The 22,629-nt window shown below is 36.4% G+C and overlaps 1 protein-coding gene across 1 annotated transcript in view; it reads right to left on the reverse strand.

Moving 5' to 3' along the window:
* LOC117415471 (plexin-A4) overlaps positions 1-22,629 on the reverse strand; it is a 224,419-nt gene that overhangs the window by 133,760 nt on the left and 68,030 nt on the right. The gene's annotated exons all lie outside the window — the stretch shown is intronic.

Raw genomic sequence — 22,629 nt, forward strand, 5'->3', positions numbered from 1 at the left:
AACTTTACTGAAGCCCCATTTGGTTTGAGTATTGCAGGAATGTGGTGCTCAGATAAATGTATTGGTTTGCTGAAGTGGAATAACAAAGATGTATCCCACTCTAGATATACCCGCGCTTGGGGTATAAATATATAAAAATTGATACATAATGCAGACTTCTAATGTAACAGAAGGCTCCTAGTTTTGCTTAGCAAAATACTCCTGTTGGAGAAACTGTATTAGTCATTGAATTTCATTTGTGAGAAATTTCAGAAAGCAACAAAAATAGATCATTGAATTTATACTTTAAGGTAAAAGATATGTATAATTTGTATGAATGACACATACAGAATCTACTTTGTTTGAATCCCAACAAGTAGACACCAAAGAATACATTTAACATGTCTTTGGCACACTGAAGACATCTAAGAGATTCTATAGTCTCATACATTGATCCTAGATTCTAAAAGGAAGATTTGATTTTTGAGAAACACTTCTCAGCCCACAAGCCAAACTGTAAGTCAGTGTGTTTCTGAGTATATTTAACCTATTAATTATTAATTCCTTTAAAAAACAATGTTTGTGGGAGTAGACTATGTTTAAAATAAATAAGCCATTATTACAGCATCTATATCCTGCAATACTCAGACCAAACAGGGCTTCAAAAAAGTTTCTATTCACACTTGTATTTGTGATTATAATTCACCTTACTATTGTATTGTTTTAATTTCTAAACATGTTAAAATTCACATATACATTATTACTTTTAAATGATCAAAACTGTAGCAGTTTTTACTTGATTCCTTGAAACTCAATTGAAAACAGATATGTTGTTCATCACAGGGCTTTAATAGCACAGGGCTTAAAAGTGCATTCATCAGAGAGCCTGCATAAATGAAAAGGAATCTAAAGTAGACATTTAACAAATACTGAAACGGGGCTTAATATATAACACTCTGTAGAAAAAGATTACACTGTAATTGAAAATGGGTAAAAAGCAGACTAACAGAAAACAAGCTACGGAAGTGAAAGAAAAAAGTGACAGTGACATATGGTAGAGGGAACGAAAACAAAGAAAAGAAAAAAAAGAAAAAAAAATAAAAGAAATAAACTGCATTCAACAGGATTGAGGAAGAAATTAGAAAACAGAGATAAGGGCAAGCGAGCAAAACATTGCTAAGAATATGGGGCCTGTAGTTATTCCTGAGTTAAACTATTTTGGTATGTTAAAAGCTTGCAGGTTGGATCTGTCCAAGAAGTAGGTGAAGAGGTTAAAGCAATCACCTAAACAGCCTTTTTAGAACCCACTGCATGCAGAGGGGAATGCAAAGCAGACCAGAAACAGCAAAGCAACTTCCATTATAATAGTTAAAAATATAAAAAAATACAGTTACCAATACTTTATTGTACCTAATTATAACAGTTTTTTTTTTTTTAATTATTCTTGACAGGGGCACCAAGCTTAAAAAATTATTTATTTCATGTTCAAGTGACTTTTTAACTAGAGTAGGACCTAGCTTCAACTATCTGAACTCCTGTTTGTTTATTGGGATTTCTACCCCACCCATGCTGAAATTTACATAAAACGCTAGCCATCAGAAATGATTACAGGATATTTCCAGCCATCTGATCTCCATAATCCCAGATAGTCCTTGGGTCTTGAAGCATTGATGATAAATACACAAGACTTCATTTTTCTCAGTTACATTATTTTTTTAAAGGCTTTTTTAAATTAATGAAGTCTATCCAACCTGTTTGTTTTTAAAAACCACTCTTGTTTTTGTAACATGCTTGGTAGTTCTAGAAATGATTGGTGTCTGCTTTCTCTAAACATAACATCTGACAGCACAGTGCGTAGTTTCCTGGACTCATTTGTTGAAAGCAAGCACAACAGCTATTTAGCTGCTAATTCACAGTGATGACTACCAAACTTCAAAACGAGAATCTCAGGAAACTTTTCCTCCAAACCCACAAAAATTAACCCAGAACTCAAATCAAACGACAGGGAGCTGTCAAAACACCAGCATCTCCTATATGGCATTATAGCATCTGACTTATGGTGTAGAAAAATAATAATGTGCAGTAAGGAACTGAATACTGGAGTTCACTGACTTGAAAGTGGAAAAACACTGCCTGTGCTAAAATGTCTGTATTGCGACATAACAGGAAACTGCTTATGCAAGGTTTGGAGTTGAAAAAGTACCAAGGAATACATTTGTGGTTTACACATATAAAGAAATGTACAAAGGTTGCAAGACGTAAGGGGGTTACCGGACTAAACGAGCAAGCTTTTTTGGTATGTGGGCTTTGTTATAGCTTGGTATAAATACTGGGAGCTTAGAAACGCTTTTTTGAGACATGCTACTGAACGACTTCCATTCCCTCTCCGACTACCGAAGAGGTTATGCACATACGACTCCCAGTAGGACAGGTAACCTGGCCAGTTATTTAACTGCTGTTATGGGTACACTGCATGTCAAATGTCAGTGTGTTCTTTATGCATGTAATCTTTGGAATCAATAAATGCAATGCACTTTAAGTCCACTCATGAGTCATTCTCGTCTTATTATACTAATTACAATTTATAATGATAAAATCAATGTCTCCTTACGACGTTGTTTTTCAAGAAACCCAATCAACTATATTTCCATACTTGTTATAGTTTATTATATACTAGTAGTACGATGGTTTGTAATTTTTTTAGTGGAAGTGAATCTCTGGCCACAGGACATCAGAGCTGAAAAAAAAAAAGTATGAAACCTTTGCATTCCTGGCTCCAATCATCTGCTGTGACTGTCCATTGTACTGGTTCTGTGTTAACCCAAATAAAAAATGTGACAGACATGGGGACCTGGCAGTAGCTTTGGGCTAGACATCAAAAGCCATAGAAGAACAGCAACTGCGGACACCCTTGATTTAAACAACCTTCATTTCAACTGCCCTTACACTGTCTGCTCTCAGATGTGCAACAACATTCAGCAGATCTGGGACAACATTACAATAATAACTTATAAGAGCTGTGTATTAAATGTAAGTCAATGACAAGGAAAACAAATAAATAATCTTAAGAAAAGGATAAAAAAAAAAACCTACTGCATAACAGACAATATCTTTCCTTTGAAACAGCACCAGTAACTGTGCTCCCTTCAGCTGCAGTGACTTAGGTGGATTTAGTTATGGAGCTGTCAGTCTCTCGTCTGTCACAAACACTACAGACAATACCACATTGTATCTAGGACAATGCATTTCATACTCATAATCAGCCAGATCTATACGAGTGGTACGGTTTTCCATCATGGTGCAGTTGATACCAATAAAACAAACTCAATCTTTTGGTTAAATGAACCTTCCACTAGACACAGCTGCCTGTTTGATTGGAGTTAAGTAAACTGACAGAGGTAATTACCACCACCATTTTATGAACCCCCATATATATATATATGGCTCTTGTAAGTCTGATATTTTAATGATTGGCTCTTGTAATTCTGATATTTGCATAAATCCCAACTACCCATACTTCTACAGTTATTGCTTTCTCTCATCTGAACTCGAAAGCTACTTGGATAATAACAGTAGCTTCAAATGCACTGCACAGAAGGAGATACCATGTTTACGTTCAGTGAAACCTGGATATCTGTGGCCCTTGCACCACTTTGTCCTGCACCTTGGTCCTCAAGCATTTTCCTTTGAGATTGAAATCAGACAATATTTTAGGACAGCTGCTGCCTGGGCGCTATAAATAAAGTCTTCCTCACAAGCACCCCCAGCAGTACCTGTGTCCTGGCAGACAACCAGTACCACATTAATAAGAGGAAATCAACGAGAGCCCATATCATAACACAGGCCGGTGTAGTCTCGTTGCTCAACAGTGTGTATTGATATTGTGGAGATTCTTAATGGTCTCAAATGTCAGTCTTCATCTCTCATCTGGGGGGGGGGGGGTTCCCCCATTCTCCCCTTCCTCTTTTTCAAAAGAGGAGGCATGCTCACATCTCGGATATGCCCAAAGGAAATTGTTGGTCTTTTCTTAAATACCATTTGTGCACAAGCATCTGTGTAAATGCTATTAAGGTCTACAGTAGTATCATAAAAGACAAATTGAAAGATAAAGATATACAATACCTGCCTGAGGGGAAAATATTTAATTTCAATCTCAGCAGGAAGAAAATCCATTTAGTAGTAACATGCTAAAGGATAGAACACACAAAAAATGATTTTATTATTATTATTATTATTTAACCATTTAAGTTTTATTGATGGCTTTACAGTTTTGGAAACCCGTTAACCTACAGCTATGTCTAATGAAGACATTCCAGTGCAGTATGCAAAGTGGGATACAGAGGATTACACAATTTCAAATCTGCATTTTTTCTGAAGGGAAGGCTCTCTTTGTTGCAATGTCATTTAAAAATAAAAAAAGAAGATTTATATTTTCTAATGCGAAATGTTCTAGAACATATTGATTTTCTTCTCTTTCCAATTTAAAGTGCAGTCTGGGATTTTTCAATAAAAAAGTGCCCCTTCCACCATTCCATTTTAGTATTATATTTTAATTTATGATAATCTGAGATGAGCTTGGCTTCTAATGCCTTTTTATTGAGGTAAATCCAAGTTAAGTCAGACAATAAATTAATGATATGGTGCTTTTCTAACATAGAGAGGTACATTTTCTCGATTGACGTTTCTTAAAAATCAAGGATGTTGTAATCGTTGATATGAAAGATTAGCTGAACATCATATTACAGTATTGCTTGTGATTATTATAGGGTAGTCATACGTAATAGCTTTAGACATCTATACCCTAAGATAATAGTCCAGTGGGCTTGTCGTAGCCACTGGTAGAAAATCCTCTGGCAAACGCATGAACTGGCAGTTAATTAAATCGTGGTACTGTAGATCAAAACATTTCTATTTGTGTGTGTGTCCAACATTGTTCCTCCAGTACTTTTTGGGAATTCACATCTGATGTAATTACCTCAAATCCATCCTGTGCTGAAAGCACTGAATGGCAGCCTACCAGCTGAAAATACAAGTGCAATGTTCCCTGCAGCTAGGCAAGCACACAGCACAAACTTTGAATCTGTTAAAACTGACACGCTACATACAGCACTTGTATTGCCAACGGAGGAAAGAGGAATGCACACATAACAAAAAAAAAAAACACTGCAACTATATACAAACATTGCAGGAACTGTATCTAGTACTCTGCTTTCTGAAATGCCAATGCAGTTGATGATGTACAGTACATGCCATTCAAGCTGTAACAGATGGTGGTTTCCTTTATATTACCTTCATGTGCGCATTGTGTTATGATGAAGTAATGTTCAAATCTTCACAGATGGAGGATTGAAGTCCTGAAGAAAAACAGGGTTCAGCCTCACCGAATTAGTTGGCAGGGTATCAGTCCTATTCATTATTCTAAGATGAACAGCATGCTTTGGTGGCCAGTGAAACAGGCACCACTAGAGAAACTCACCTGCAAGCTGGCATATGTCTAGGTTAATAAGGTAAATTCAGTGCATTACAATGGCTCGTGAAATGTATCTGGGTTCAAAACCTTTTCAGTGGAATTTGAAGCTGCACTGTCACCTGTTCAAGGGATTCAAATGCTTTTAAGACTTTAAGTGACACATATTGGCTGTATAGGCCTGAGCTTTTTATTAGTCCTCATTTTCAATTATCAGGCCCTCCTGAGAACATCTTGCCCAGGTACCATCATTTTTTTTTCCTCAAAAAATATTGTGGCTTATATTATTTAAAACATCTTTTTTTATTAAATGTTTAAAACAGAAAAATCATATTTAAAACAAAAACATCCCTGGGTATGAAAACTATCTACAGTAGTTGGCAAGATTAACCTTATGTACAAACAAGAAGTGAATTCTATAGTAGCACAATGCACATGTCTCTGTATCAAACACAATAAACGGCATCTGTCTGTGGTATGTACCCCTATGAAGTAGTTAATGTCTTTCTTTCTCACCAACAAAATGCCAAAGGTTTAGATGAATACAACACCGAACAGAATATCTTGGTGTATTGTAAATACAATTGTACACACATTCCATTGGCAATAAAATTCAGCATAAATTAAAAAAAAAAAAAAAAAGATTCAATGTGTAATATTGCTCATATAATCATTTTGTCGATTACTAATGTTTGTTTTAAAAGTCTGAGCCAACCCAACAAACACAAGAGGTTTCACCCTTTTGGCCGCACTCTTCATGGCTGAGCTTCAGTGGGCGATATGGGCCTGCGATACGATTAGACAGCCAATAGCCACGGGCCAAATTAGGCCTGTATCTCTTTAAAAGATGAAATGGGTTCTGGATCACTTGAAAAGAACCCCTTAACATTTTAATGAGAAGCTTTATTCTGCATCAACCAACAATACAAAAAGAAGGAGATGTTAATAGTGAGACCAATGAATAATGCAGAGGGGCTTGTCGTGTAAAGGGAGACTCATTCTAATTTAGGAACGAAGGGCAAAAATAAAGGTGAATTCGTGGCTTCATTGGCAAAAGCTTTTAACCTTTTTATTATCGGATTATGTGATACGTAATGGAAAACCAATTGGTAGGTGTTATATACAGCCAGTTCTTTGTTTTAGGTGATACATATTTTATTACAAGCCAATGAGCATCACAAAGCATGGTGCAAACGTTACACAACCAATGCTAGAAAAAATTTAAATAAATGTCCTTACAAGATCCTAAATGTCTAACTTTTGTGAACACTATGGGGATTATTCTCTATGCTGGGGAAAACCAGGCGGGGTTGTTAATGCCCAGATAGGAGAATGCAGTAGCACAACAAACTACAGTAAAACTGTATTATTTTCATGTTACTTTTTGTTTTGCTTAATTGTACATTGTGAATAAATGTGTGTATATGCCTTCTGCGTCAACAGTTGACAACATTTTAATATATGGCGGTTTACTTTGGGATACAAGCAAGCCTGGGGAAATGTAATATGATCTTTGAAGGCTACAGATGGATTTCATCAAGGCTACTAAATGCAACGACTGTTCAAGTTAGTATCTTGGATATGCAACAATAACATATGCATAATAATCTCATCTCAGCATTCCCTTAACATGTTTTATAAATGAAAAAGTTTAATTGTAATAAATACAATCCCTACATTTCAGCAGCGAGACACACCAGGATAACACAATTCTCCATTCTTTTCATTATCTTCAAATAAACTAAACCATTCTTCTTCACAGCAAAATAAAATTAAAACAATCTGCTGTGCTTTCTCTTCTTAACAAAATTTTGCCACTGGATAATATTTCTTAGTAAGAGACGGAATAAAACACGCTTTAGGGCAGCCTAAAGTAAGAAGCTTAACATTTAAAATCAGGATTGTTGTATTCATAGCCTACAGATCTTCAAACAAACTTGACAATGCCTGCTACAATATCCATGTCCAAATGAATTTACTAGAAATCATGTTTATTAAAAGAGTTTAGCATCACTAAAGAAAACAATCACACAATGGAAATGAATAAAGAAAGTGTTTTTTCTGTGTTAACTCACTGAAGGACTAAATTCCAAGATGTTCTACAATATAAAAAATAGGCCTAAAAACTCAAATTCTTCATAATAGCGATCTTTTGTAAAACATGATCTGGCTGTCAGTCTATAAGCTGACATGCTCTGCTAAACAGGCTTTGAAATTTACTAAGCATACTGAGTGAAGATTCCAAATGGACAAAAGCTGGTGCCACAATCCCAGAACCCTTGATTCAAACACAACTGTTCAGTAGCTCCTCTGTCAGGCCCCACCCCCAAAAGTACAATAACCCACCCCACCACATTCAAGGAACCCCCAATCCTTTGAAGGCTAGAGATTAGGAATTATGATGAAAGCACTTTTAACAAAAGGCAATGTCAATCCACACGCATAATACATTTCAAAGGCCATATTGTGTGCTTCAAACTAGATTCTGTCACAGAAATTAAGCCTAAAATACTTTCAAGTGCCAAGTGAATAAATATACCTTGCAGAACCATACATTAATTATTTAACCTGGAAAAAAATAAAATAAAATAAAATAAAATAGTCAACTGAGACCAAAGTCAAAGTTCAAGTCCTGAGGCAATGCTGGAAAGAAGTATGTGGAATGCTTTTACTGTTACTGTCTAGAAAAAGGCAACACCTGCAGTAGGCTGGTATTTACACCTACATCATAATCCACTGGACAGGCATGTCTCTTTACTTTGTGTTATCATCATCATCAACATCATCATCATCCTGCTTTTTTAACTTCTCAACGTTTACATGGGTGTTTTACACTGATGCACTATGATGGTCCAATGGCTTTTCTGCACAACTAGCATGAATGTGCTCAAGAGGACTAGCGTCTGGTTGATATGGACATTTGCTTCTTTAAGGGAGATCTAGCATAAAAGCGCAACTTCCAGACACAAGTGAGACCTAAGGTAAAAGGCAACTTTCAAGAATCTGGGATGAAGGGATCCTTGCTCAGCTGAAAGCATGGAATGCATTGTTTCAATGAATTTCTGTTCTTTTATGCATGTGATGCATGTCCAGGGCTTTCTGGAAGCAAGTTGAAAACTCCCTGTTGAAAATCTTGCAGAATCATAAATCCCAATTATCCTTACATTAGTTCCCCTTAACTAGATTGTATGCAATCACATATGCCAATTGTTGCTACAGTCTTTCAAAACACAATATATAATATATGTGGTCCAGTGGTTAAAGAAAAGGGCTTGTAACAAGAAGGTCCCCGGTTCAAATCCCACCTCAGCCACTGACTCATTGTGTGACCCTGAGCAAGTCACTTAACCTCCTTGTGCTCCGTCTTTCGGGTGAGACGTAGTTGTAAGTGACTCTGCAGCTGATGCATAGTTCACACACCCTAGTCTCTGTAAGTCGCCTTGGATAAAGGTGTCTGCTAAATAAACAAATAATAATAAATAATCAAACCAACCAAACACATTGCGGTTAGAGCTGCAATGATCGCTGCATATCCAGAAGCCTGAGCTAAAGAAATGAAGCAACCAGCACTAAATAAAAACAACTGCTTTAAAATTCCCACAGGAGCCTCCATGAACTCCATTTTCCAAATGCCAAGATAATTGAAAAACGAGCACAGGAATACCTTTGCCTCTGAAACAATCCTTGCTGGACAATCAATTGTTCTGACAGAGATAAATACCAACATTTACTTTGGCCTGCAACCTAAGGACTTCCCTAAATAAATTTTAGTTTAGAAGCTAAAATCCTCTTATTACCAAGTACAGTAAGAAATTGTAGTCTACAGAAACATCTGAATGGCTCCTAACAGGAGTAAGGATTTGCTCAGGTTGAGAGTAAACAGAATATTTAGTTTGACTGCTAAAAGTGACACTTGACATAATAGAAAATGTTTCAATTTGGCCAGTAACAGAATTGTTAAAGCAAGTGAATATTACCAGTACATCACATATGTAACTGGCATATCCTTAGTATACTAGCCAAATGTATGTACTGTAAGCAACATGCAGTTCAGTAAAAAGAATTAGCAACATATTATAAGCATTGCATACTAAGAGAATTCCAACGAAACAGCCTTGTCTCTCCTTCAATAAGCACGAATGTAGACAATTGGATTTACACAGCTTTCTTTCTTTTTTTTTTTTTTTAAATTTAGAGTGCCCCCAATTTTCTCCCCTTTAGAATGTCCAATTATGTTTCCTCACTGTAGCAATTCCACACACAGCTCACGAGAACTGAAGATTCAGTTGGCGTCCTCTGATCCCACGACAAAGCCAGCTTTCTCTTTTACACCCAGGAACTCGACGCCAGCGAGCCTCTGGAGGACAAGGGCCAACCCTGCAGGTGTCCGCCTCAGCTCACTAGGCACCTGGTCAGTAGTGTCCACTGTAGTTTGATGACGAGAAACAGACCCTACTGGTTTTACCTCCCTGACCTGCCAGAGTTTTGAGACAATCAGCAAATTCAACAACACAGCAGTATCCTTTTACCATCTCTGTAGCAACCAGATTTAACAAAAAACAGCCATGATGTGCAGTTTAATGTTTTCTTTTAAGCCTATACATTAGAACACTGCCATCTGTTAGGCTGTGTATACGTTTATTATATATATATATATATATATATATATATATATATATATATATATATATATATATATATATACATACAGCTCTGGAAAAAATTAAGAGACCACTGCAAAATTATCAGTTTCTCTGGTTTTACTATTATAGGTATGTGTTTGGGTAAAATTACAATTTTTGTTTTATTCTATAAACTACTGACAACATTTCTCCCAAATTCCAAATATAAATATTGTCATTTAGAGCATTTATTTGCAGAAAATGACAACTGGTCAAAATAACAAAAAAGATGCAGTGTTGTCAGACCTCGAATAATACAAAGAAAATAAGTTCATATTCATTTTTAAACAACACAATACTAAGTTTTAACTTAGGAAGAGTTCAGAAATCAATATTTGGTGGAATAACCCTGATTTTCAAGCACAGCTTTCATGCGTCTTGGCATGCTCTCCACCAGTCTTTCACATTGATGTTGGGTGCAGCTCGGCTTTGTCTGATGGCTTGTGACCATCCATCTTCCTCTTGATCACATTCCAGAGGTTTTCAATGGGGTTCAGGTCTGGAGATTGGGCTGGCCATGACAGGGTCTTGATCTGGTGTTCCTCCATCCACACCTTGATTGACCTGGTTGTGTGGCATGGAGCATTGTCCTGCTTGAAAAACCAATCCTCAAAGTTGGGGAACATTGTCAGAGCAGAAGGAAGCAAGTTTTCTTCCAGGACAACCTTGTACTTGGCTTGATTCATGCGTTCTTCACAAAGACAAATCTGCCCGATTCCAGCTGAAGCACCCCCAGATGAGTCCAATTTTCAGCTTTGCCCAACACCTGGTCGTCTAATCATTAGACGGAGACCTGGAGCAGGGTTATTCCACCAAATATTGATTTCTGAACTCTTCCTAAGTTAAAACATTAGTATTGTGTTGTTTAAAAATGAATATGAACTTATTTTCTTTGCATTATTCGAGGTCTGACAACACTGCATATTTTTTGTTATTTTGACCAGTTGTCATTTTCTGCAAATAAATGCTCTAAATGACAATATTTATATTTGGAATTTGGGAGAAATGATGTCAGTAGTTTATAGAATAAAACAAAAATGTTCATTTTACCCAAACACATACCTATAAATAGTAAAACCAGAGAAACTGATCATTTTGCAGTGGTCTCAATTTTTTCCAGAGCTGTATATATATATATATATATATATATATATATATATATATAGATAGATATAGAGAGAGAGAGAGAGATGCAATTTTTACATGCCTTGAACAATATTTGGTAGCCTTTCAAGTATCACATTATTAATTAAGAGCTCTACAACAAATGAGTATCTAGTGTCCCATGAAATGAGAACAACATTTAGTGTCCCATGATGAAGACACTGATCTCACACTAACCTATTCTAATAAAACCACCATCTTTGAATGCCTAATTGTGGCCTGTGTCCCATCAAATAATAATAATAAATAAAACTTCTGGTTCAACGGATTCTAGATGACTTTAGACATGAGGTTCTGTTACTAACTGAACTTACTGGTAAACAAACAACTTTAAAAAGCACTAACATTTCCTGTTAAACCATGTATATCTTGACTGAGCGGTCTTAGGTTACATACCTGTTTATTCTGGGGGCCTGGTAGCAAAACAATTATATATATATATATATATATATATATATATATATATATATATATATATATATATATATATATATATATATGATACAGAATTCTATAACCTAAAGCTTACTGTGTACTTTAAAAAGAACCACTTGCAAAATGGCTTATTAATAATATACTGTATTTACCAGGGCCAAAAAAGCACTAGAAAGAAAGAATATAAGACAAAATGACTGGTATTACAAAGCCAAAGAAAATTCATTTTTCTATATGTCACCACTTGGGTAATTGGCTTATAAATCTAGCATGGGAAAGCAGCTTGGCATGTCATCTATTTTTGAGCCAGGAACCTGGATGAAACAGAACGTCACACTGCAGCAAAGACACGCATACCTTACATTTTCATCTTTGATATAAAGAGTTTGTAACTGAACAGATGAAGTCCACTCTGAGTGAAGCCTAATTAGGTTGCCATAGTAAACACTCATTCCAACATGATGGGCCTACTGGCCAAAAATCCTAGACAGCCTTTAGGAAGGTTTTCTGGTTTAGGTGGATTCAAGTTCAAGTTGAGCTTGCGATTTCTTTCTTTTGAATTTCTTCTGTGCTTTTTTTAAGCATTCCAAACTCTATTAAACAATAGTTATGTGGATTTTCACTAGACACAAAACATGGAATCTCCCTATTAAATTATTATTATAGCAAGCTCATGCTAAGTAGCTACTTTTGAATATTGCTCTTGATAAGTAACTAGTGTGCTTACTGCATACAAAAGAATGTACAAGATACAATCTATCTGTAAAAAGAAATATGTCTCGAGTAGAATGTTTGATTATTAAATAAAATGTGTGTTACACACAAACAAAACAAATAGAGACATGTGTGAAACATTTTGTACTGAAGTCATTTATAAAAGGTTTCTCTTTAAGCAATTAGTGTCCATTCAATGCAGGTGGCAATTAGCATTCACTCTTTAAAATGTTTTGCTTCAGTACACGGACAGATTTGCACTAGAAATGGTTCCAATCTAAAACTCGTGGGCCAATTGGTTTGAAGCTCAGAGGTTGATGTCCTTGAATTTGCTCCATCTAAACAAAACGCTTTCCTGTTGTTGTTTATGCTACGACCTATGAACAGTGTGTGTGTTTCAAAAGACATCAGAATCCCAAGTGGTCTGGTCTGGCAGAAAGGCTTGTCAAGATTTGTTTTAAGTGGCAGAAATATAAACAGAATGCATAACAATGCAATTTGGGCCATTACTTGCTTGAAACAAAAGTTAATTTTGATATCAAATGGCAACATTTTCCTTATATATTTTAAGCCTCAAGGCCAGCTTGGGGCCTTTAACCTGTTCTTGCCCTTAGCCTCTACAGAATGTCACATTATGCTACAGCACCAGGGGTCCATGCTCATAACCTACAACAAAATATTACTAACTCACAAAATAACATTGTGCTCATTTTGGCTGATCTTCCGGACCAAGTCACAGGACTTCAAGAACTAACAAATTGAAATAACTTGATCCAGAATTCAATTATCCAAAGATAATGCAAATTCTCCATGTCCATACCTCATAACTACCAGGCATCCTTTGCCTTTGAAACTTAAAATTACAGTAAACCAATTAGCTTCTACACAGGGGTAAAATAGAAATAGTAACAGGGTTACTGTACCAATGGTTTATGTTAGAGGCATGACCGGCATCTTGTCTCAGTAAGACACAAAGCAAAGCAGCAAACAACAAAGAATGTAAAAGGATCTGCTTGAAAGTGAATTATTACCACACACACACATAGTAATAAAGCATTTCAAAACCCAACCACATACCACCCTAGTAGGCTCTGTGATGCCTTGCAGCTAGACTACCAACCAATATATTTTCCTTTCTTCAGGCCCCCCCCCCCCCCACCTACCCCCACAAAATGTTTTAAATTTGTGATTATATTTCCAGTTAATTAAAAAACCCAAACTACACACTTTTAATCTACATATTTGTACTAATTCCCAAAGCTATTACTGATAGGATACACTAATAATTAATTATCCTAAATTAGACTTAAGAGCATAAATCAATATTCAACTCGGCTTTAGAGGGACATTTGTTTTAGCGAGATGTGTGCCTCCCAGCTCAGGCAATTTAACAGAGCTTGGTCAAGCCTAACCTTTTCCCATGATTTAAATAATCTAAAGAGACTAGAAACTGGCACAGTTGAGAGAACTTGATGGAATTGTTGATTCATGCCATGACTTTTCCTTGGAGTGCTGGGTTCTAGTGTCACAAGTAAAATAAAGTGAATAATGGTCCATATCACCAAACTGCTAAAATATTACTCATGCAGTATGGTTGCGGGTTGAAATTCCTCCTTATGTTTCAAAAGTTGTGAGGGGAAACCTGTAAAATACTGTACCGGTTAGGTTGGTGATAGCACAGGGCTTCAGAATCTGCGCTATTAATCCCTATTCCTTTATGAAGACTTAAATGCAGGATGGTAAGTTAAATATTAAAAAGAAAGAAAGAAATTAGAAACAGTCATAGGAAAGAAACTGCCTCTTATTGGGTGATGATACCTAGTTTATTTATGGACTGTGAGCTGATTAATGGGTCAAGGGTACCATACTGTACTAGCCTGAAGCTGACTGTGAAACATGGCAAAATCTTGAACGTAGCAATGAATAAAGATTACTTAAGCCTACTACAAGATAGTGTTATATAATATACAGCACTATCACGGGGGGTCAAGGAGGCCATACCCCCCCTCCCCCACCCCATTTTCCTACTGGGGGGCAGAATATGGTTTTGCCCCCTGTGACAGGGAGCCTCGCCCCTATGTATATATTGTGGAGAGAGTGTTCGTAAGTGGAAAACAAGAGTGGAGAGAGGTGGTAAAAGAGAGTTTAGAAGAAAATAACAATTGCTAAACATGCTGGTTATTAAACCAGCACAATACTTGTTATTGTTTGTTGTCCGTCTGTTTGTTTGTTTTGGCCCTCATGCCTTTTGTTTTGAAAGTGTTTTGTTTAAATATTGAATTGTGTGATTTAATACAAACACTGAGCACCGTAGCATCTCAGGTTTTGCCCCACCATCCCTGTTGTGGTTTCTGTTTCTGGTCTGACGTCACCCCTGCAGCCATCCTGTTCACACACCCCTACTTTTACTGTGTGGCGGTGAGGCACTGTTGTGTATTAATACACTTTTTTCATAAACTGTGGTTAATTTAAATTAGCAAACATTTTCTAGTGGTCATACTACACACCCAACCTCACCCCCAGACCTTGGCCCCCCCACGTTTAGAAAGACTCCGGCATCATTGCAGCACAGTATAGTTTCACCAGGACATTTCAAATCAATTTTGTGATATTTTTTTATTTTATTTGAAATTTGCATTTTCTGTACTGTAGCAGCAAGGACTTTCCAATAACTTAGCCATAAATTCCCTCACTGCTATGCTAATCTCTGACAATATACTACAAAAATATGGCATGTGTTTTTTTTTTCAATCATTTACAGTACTTTGTAATTTACAGTCATTTGAAAATGTAGCACTGCAGAAAATGCAAGGATACACACATAAAAATGAGTTGGAAGTTGGTGACCCAACTCTGATGACATACTTGCCACTGAAGCATGAGGTAATAGATTCATATCCTGTCGGAGGACGGGCACATTTCCTTATCTCACAACTCAACATGCCGTGTGACAGTGCTGTGCAGCGGGAGGTGCCATCCTTCAGAGAACACCTAAAAAACCATCTGCTTGCCATACATTAAAGATTACACAGCACATGTTGGAAGGAAAGAGTATTGACCCTGGTGCCCAAGTGAATTTCCTCAATAAACTCTGCTTACAAATTACAGAAACACCAAGCACGCAGAATAGGCAAATATGTATATTTGTTCAAATAAATAAACAAATCTACTGTGTGTTTAATAAACTACAGCTGTGATGCTGAATTTGTTCCCTGGATTGGGGTCCTTAATTATACACATTCATAATATATTTCATATCTGCTCTGTGTGTATGAAACATATTGCCATGTTACTGTTTAGCTACAAGTGCAGTGCATTTAATAATATACATCTGAACAATTGGTAGTTTTATTCATGCACTCCAAGTGAAGCAAGGAAAATGTTTAGATCATATATTGGAAACACTTTATGACTACATGGTGTAGAACCAAACATACCCTTAGGCCCTCCTCACACAACAATATTGCTGATTCAGGAAAAAAAATAAAGAATAAATAGAAATGTGGCTCTTGGCCATAAGATAACATCCAACATCTGGCAAATTTGGACTTGCTCCATCTACTAAAAAAAGCTGGTTTACTGTATACACACACACACACACACACACACACACAAGTTAATGGTCTGTTTCTTACTGGCTTGATACTGTACTTCAATACAGTACAGAGATAACAGGTGAACAATGCTTTAAGATGGCTGGAACAATATGCTACATCTGCATATGCTAAATAAATACTGGAAATATACAGTGCAGCCCACTTGCGGTAAGATTTGATTGGTTAAGATTTTTTTTATTTTGTTTTATTTAAAACATCTTTTCCGGTTTAATCATGCAAGATTACAGTGTCATAATGAAGTTAAATTGATTGTAGTTCCGAAGACATTAATTTGGTGAAAACAGGTGTTTTCCTTAATTTCATATTGACATCAGTCATTCATGCTGTAGAGCTAACTATTTATAAAGATTTATACACGTTGTGCATTTCCCCAAACACTGACCAACCTCAAAATACAACTAGTGAGGAGTGACGCCTGCTGGCAGAAGCTAGGCTGGATGAAGTGGAGGTGCATTTGATGCCCCTGTCATTATCTGTGCAGGAGATCGCAAATTTCCGGCTCTCATCCACCCAATCCCTCCTCCGCCACACAGGGAAATTATCCCTGGGCCATGATGCAGAAACTGCTTGCAGTCCGGTGGCTATTGAATTCCCAGTTTAATTAAAAGTTTGGATTCTGGTCCTAGATTCCTCACTGCTGTATTGTTTACTACATTATAAAATCATCATCACACTGTGAATTCCAAAAGAAAAAAACACTTTAGTTACAAATTCATTGTTCTCAACAACAAAGACAAATCATAAAATGAAATCAACACTTACAGGAGGAAAGAAACAATGCAAGAACTTCAGAAAAGTTGAATTTACCTCAGCTTCAAAAGGCCTATATCTGGCAGATGGCAGTAATATTGGTGAGGTGGGAGGTTTCTTGACAAGACAGATTATTTTGTCTTGCCTTTCTCTATTGGTAAAAGGTAATATTTGCTAACTTGACAAGTGCTTCTCCATCATGCAGATAAGAACTGTATTATTTTCAGCTACTTGGTTTGCCATTCCACAGTCAAGTCAAATCTAGTTACAGTCGAGCAGGATTGCGTTTTTTTTCTCGCTTATCTTTGTAGATTTGGATTTGATTTATATGAAACGTGGGCACATGGGTAAAATGAACAATTACTCAACATGTAATATGGCATAGATACAAACTTCTGAGTCCCACTGAACTACTGTATAGGGTTTGCAGTCTATCCATTCATACAGACAATCCGTAAAGTCTAAATAAAATAAATTGTGAAATCTGGTCTGTAATAGTTTTACTCCAACCATAATGTTTTCTATAGGATACCTATTGTTTTTCAAATATGTAGTATTGGGAGTTGAGAATGTTTTATTCTATTTTGTGTACTCTATATCAATGATTTTACTGGGCAATATTCTGAAGGTATGTGTGTTTCCCCTTAGACTTGCCAGCTGTGTAATCCAACTGGATAATTTAAACTTTGGTTAATAAATCAAAAATCAGGTCAGATACTGGCTTCTCCAAATTCCTGTACCCATGGATTTAGGTGTGGTTCTGTTCATTTCTTGACTAATGTTGAGAGTGAAATGCATTCCCTCATGGACACTAGACTAGTTCCTTCAGAAAAAAACTAAACCACACTTGTGAATGAGTTGGGAAATAAATATTCTGTATATTAAAGATGATATAATAAAAAAAAAGTCAGCATATAGATATTGTAAACATCAAGCAGATATGCTGTAGCAATGGAAATTTTATAAATAATGGGTTTAGTTTGCTAATGGAACAAGTTGTGGAGTCATGCAGGGTAGCTGCCTGTGGGCTTGTAACCAGAAGGTCAACAGTTCAAATCCCACCCTGCCACTGACTGACTCACTGTGTGACCCTGAGCAAGTCACTTCACCTCCTTGTGCTCCATCCTGCGGATGAGATGTTAAATCAAATATCCTATTGTAAGTGACTCTGCATATGATGCACTGTTCACAGCCTACCTCTGTAAAGCGCTTTGTGATGTGGTCCACTATGAAAGGTGCTATATAAAAATAAAGATATTATTATTATTATACCGGCTTTTAATGAAGCATCCCTTTCTTACCTCTCTAGTATCATTTTTCTTTTAGGGACCACACTACTTTATAACACAACACAATTAAAAATGGAAAGCTCAATGCAGAGCCTGTTATTCATTTTCACATACAGTATTCTGTGAATTAATGAAAAGAACCTACATTTATCATGCATTTATTACTAAATACTATTCTCCTTATAAAAAGTGAAAAAAAGGACTTGCCCAAAAGACCTTGTTCTGTTTTCACCTGACAGATACTTTCAACATTAAAAGTTACATGAAACAAATTTAATGAACAGCAAAACTGTTCCACAATCACTATAAAACAGTCATTAAATGTACCTCATTACTTTGTCTTTAATTCAGATGTGCTGTGCCTTCATACAAAATAATTTAGGAGCCTTTTTGTCACTAATGGTGTCGTTAGTTTTAGACAACGTTAATGAGTACCATGCCCACACAGCACTGAATTAGATCATTGAGCTACCCACAAAAAGGAAATTATGACTTTTAGCACATTACAATACCAACAGCATTTACAGCTGCAGCAAACTTAAGTGCTCAATCTAATAAAATCCCATTCCATAAACTTTTTACATGTGTGCACATTGACATATTTTATGCAGGCAATATAGGATTTAAGTCTAGCTGTAAATTAAGATCATTCACAAAGGGCCTCTTAAGTGTTCCCAGAACTATTAACAGGGTTTACTATAGTAAAAAAAAAAAGCCTTTTAAAGCATTTGTTTTACTTACTTAGGAAATGGTTTTAAAAGACAGCATTTGTCCTTGATAGCTCAATGAGGGTGACCTGGCCAAGGGGTATGAAGTAATTTAAACTGAACTATCTTTAGTCAGTTCTCTGAATCTAACTGGATCATGCAAGTCTGAACAGACTGTGGGTGTGAACCCAGTACCTTGTGATCTTAAGCCCCAGATTTTAACCACTCAGGTTTACTTGCAAGATCTGTTGCCTGCAGTTCCTGGCATACTGTGCTGTATTTTGCTTTATGGGCACTAACTCTTGTTGGGTCACCTGCATGGAAATCCTGAGATGGAAATGGTGTTGGTTGTTTAGTAGCGGGTAGATCTTGAACTTGCAGTACCACAGAACATCTCACCACTGCTGGGGCAAATTAATAGTTTTTTCCCCTCAATCATCCTGAAACACAAAGGGCTGCTTTTTTATTTCTGCTCAGTGCTCACTGAGGAACAGTTGTGTGAGGGTGATCTGGAGCCATGCCTAAACTGATATATTGCAATGCAATAACTTCTGCCCAGATGTGCTCAGCTCTATAAAAATGTACTATGTGAAACAAACACCAGGTTGAAAAAAGCTGCCAAGTTTCACATGAATTGTCATCTGGGCTTCCATCAACCCCTCTTTGGTGTAGCCACATCTGTGACACAATAAATATGAACAGCTTTCTGTCTCCTTGGTTTCCTGCTTTAAAAGAACAGAATTGCCAGAACTGAAGTGACTCAAGTCAGAGAATAAAACCTACAAGCTTGAATCGTTTAGTCCTGACTGAGTCTACTTAAACGTATTATGCACTGTTAATCATGAGGACTACATGATGTGTAAACTCTTCTCTATATGACTAAAAGATGGATTAGATTGGTTTTGCCACAATGGAATGCTACAATGTAATTATCAAAGCTCCAGACTTCTATAAAAACAGCGGCTTTAATAACATTAAGGCAAAATCAATTATGTACGGAAGAGCCCTAGGGCCATGAGAGAAACAAATAAAAAAACAAATTAAAAAAATGTACTTTTTTAAAGAGACATTTTGCCTATGCAGTATAAAAATTATCAATGGGGCAAGACTCCCTTTATTGATAAAACAACCTTAATTAAAAACTGTATATTGCCTAAAGAGAAACGTAGATTAATTATTGATCAATCCCGTGTAAAACATACTTACTCCAAACGAACTGCTTTTTTAAACAGATATGATTCTATAATATATGTAGGGAAAATGCATTTTCTTTATTAAAACCCGGCAGAAGTTAATTTGATGCTTCAGGCAGCAATGCTGTCAGCAAGAGTTCCGAGTTCTGCCTCCTCCGGCTTTTCCCATGACCCAGCTGGTTGTAAAATGTCGAATTTTCGTGTTTTGAAGGAAAAAATTTCACCTTTAAAAACACGAAATTTAGCCTTTTTAAGTTGAAATTTCGAGTTTTGAAGATGACATTTCTAGTTTTTTTTTTCTTTTTTTTCTCCCATGGCCCTAAGGCTCTTTCATAATTATGAGATGCGGTCATCACTAGGTTATTTAAAGGCTGTTTACAAGCAAGACGAAATGTATAGCAACTAGACATGAAAAACACCTTGTTCATAAACATTTAATATCTTATTCACATTAGAGTGACTTATTCACCTTAGCTAAAATTCTTACCATTTTTCATCAGATAAGAGTAAAAGGTCCCAATACTGAGAGTGACTGAAGCAAATGAAATAGACATTTTTTTATTATTATTATTATTATTATTATTATTATTATTATTATTATTATTATTATTATATCATAACCCACAGTAGTTGCAGGAGAGGGCAGTTATAGTATTCTGAATAGTTTCTGCTTGTTTTATACAATTGTAGTTATTTTCTTTGACATTGTATGGGAGGGGGGTTGTGTTTTTTTTTTTTTTTTTTTTACGAGAAGTCAATAAGAGACAATGAAAGGAATCATCTAAAAAGGGAATTAAGTGTTTATGGGAGTCACAGTCAGCACTTGTACACTTACGCTGTCTGAACATGATTCTGCAGGTGGATATCGTGATAGGAATATTTCTGAAAGAAATAACTAATCTTTCCTCAGGTCCGTAATAAAATAAAAAGAACAGCTGACACAGATGAAACCTGATCAAGTATTCTCTCCATGTTCATAACAAAACCTCTTAGAGGACCTGGCTCACTAAGCCACACTGTGGCTCCCCAGCTGCAATACAACATACTGCATATAGCTTTGTTTCAGTCTACCTTATCCCTTTTTCAGCACCTTGTATCCTTTTATGATTTGTATCGACAAGAAGAATGCTCTTTAAGCCTGGGTATGAGAGACTGGCATCTCCGGGGCTTTAAAATAAAATGTAAAACTAACAGGCATCCAAGTGGCAATCTTGTGTAAAGAATAGATGCTTTTTTATTATTTGCAAAATACACCTTTTCCTCTAGCATGCATATTGCCAAGCTCGCTTTTTATTCTGTTGCCCGTTTACTTCAGCCAAACATTCCTGGCCCAGCAGACTAAGAAAGAGACACATTCCCCAGTTCAGAGAGGAAGACATTACTTTACAAAAGAACCCATGATATATGTATGTTTTGTTTAGTCTGACTACATATTGACCAAATTTGTCAATTCACCACAGAAAGACAGCCAGACAGAATTATTGTGTGTGACATCATGGGCCAGACATAAATAGTGTTGGAGTACTCACAGGGTTTTATTTTCAACTTCAAACTGATGAGTTAAAATCTCCTGTAAGAAATGTCTGAAAAAAAAGTATTTCATGGATTTCTTTCTTTCCTTTTTTAAAAACTAAATACAGCACACAGTAGCTACAAGCAGTATATTAACACAATAAATTAACCATTAAATCTTCATGCAAATGGCCATTTCCACAGTGTCGCCAGATTCCTAACGTGACCTAATGTCACTGGCAGAAAATTATTGTTTTGCTAACCGTAATTATTTCTTCCTGATTTCTCCATCAATAGCATACACAAGAATGGCTTGTAGATGTTTTTGTTCTCTGCAGAGGTAGGAGCAGCAATGGCCTACTGAGGGCAGGCAGCCAATATTGAGCTGCATTGTTAATGCAGAAACCATGGCAGCAGGCCAAAGCAGCATTCCCTCTCACAGGCTAAATTGGGCCCATTCCTCCTTCATTGAGGATTCACAACAAGGTTCCTAGACACTAAATCTTTTTTTTTTTTTTAGGAAGTACAGAGCTTTTAAAAAAAAAGTAATTAACCTGGCAAACTATTTGGCATTGCATACCTTTTAGAATACTGTTCATCAACATCCTTCCTAAAAAGTGTCAAGGTATTCCATGGGTATTAAACTAATGAAATCTGAAACAAATTAATTCCTAGTGTAAGGAATTCACAGAAAAGTAAAACAAAAAATGTGGTATGATTGTGGCATGCTTACCAACGATCATTTATGAGTCTTTTACTCACTCAAGAACAATTCTCTTGTCATTAAGCTCTATACCACATGAAGTGAAAAAGTAAATGCAATGGTACTTGAAATTATCAGCAGCAGAGTCGCTCTACAATTTTTAAGACCATAGCTTCGCAGGCCAAATAGTCCCCAATGAGGTATCTTTCAAAAAAGTCACATCGAGTGAGATTAGCAATTTTGTAGATTCTCGTTACTCATTCTATGTGTAACAGGGCAGAGGCTGGATGTGAACTGGCAAGCGTGCATCTTACCCACAAAGCAAAAGAGCTGGGCTCGTCTGCATCTGTGATTTTAGAGCTTTTAACCTCATCTCACAGACAGGGGACTGGATATCTGTAATGACAGTGTATCGCA

Source organism: Acipenser ruthenus, chromosome 7 (assembly GCF_902713425.1).
Source record: "Acipenser ruthenus chromosome 7, fAciRut3.2 maternal haplotype, whole genome shotgun sequence".
Classification (NCBI taxonomy): domain Eukaryota; kingdom Metazoa; phylum Chordata; class Actinopteri; order Acipenseriformes; family Acipenseridae; genus Acipenser; species Acipenser ruthenus.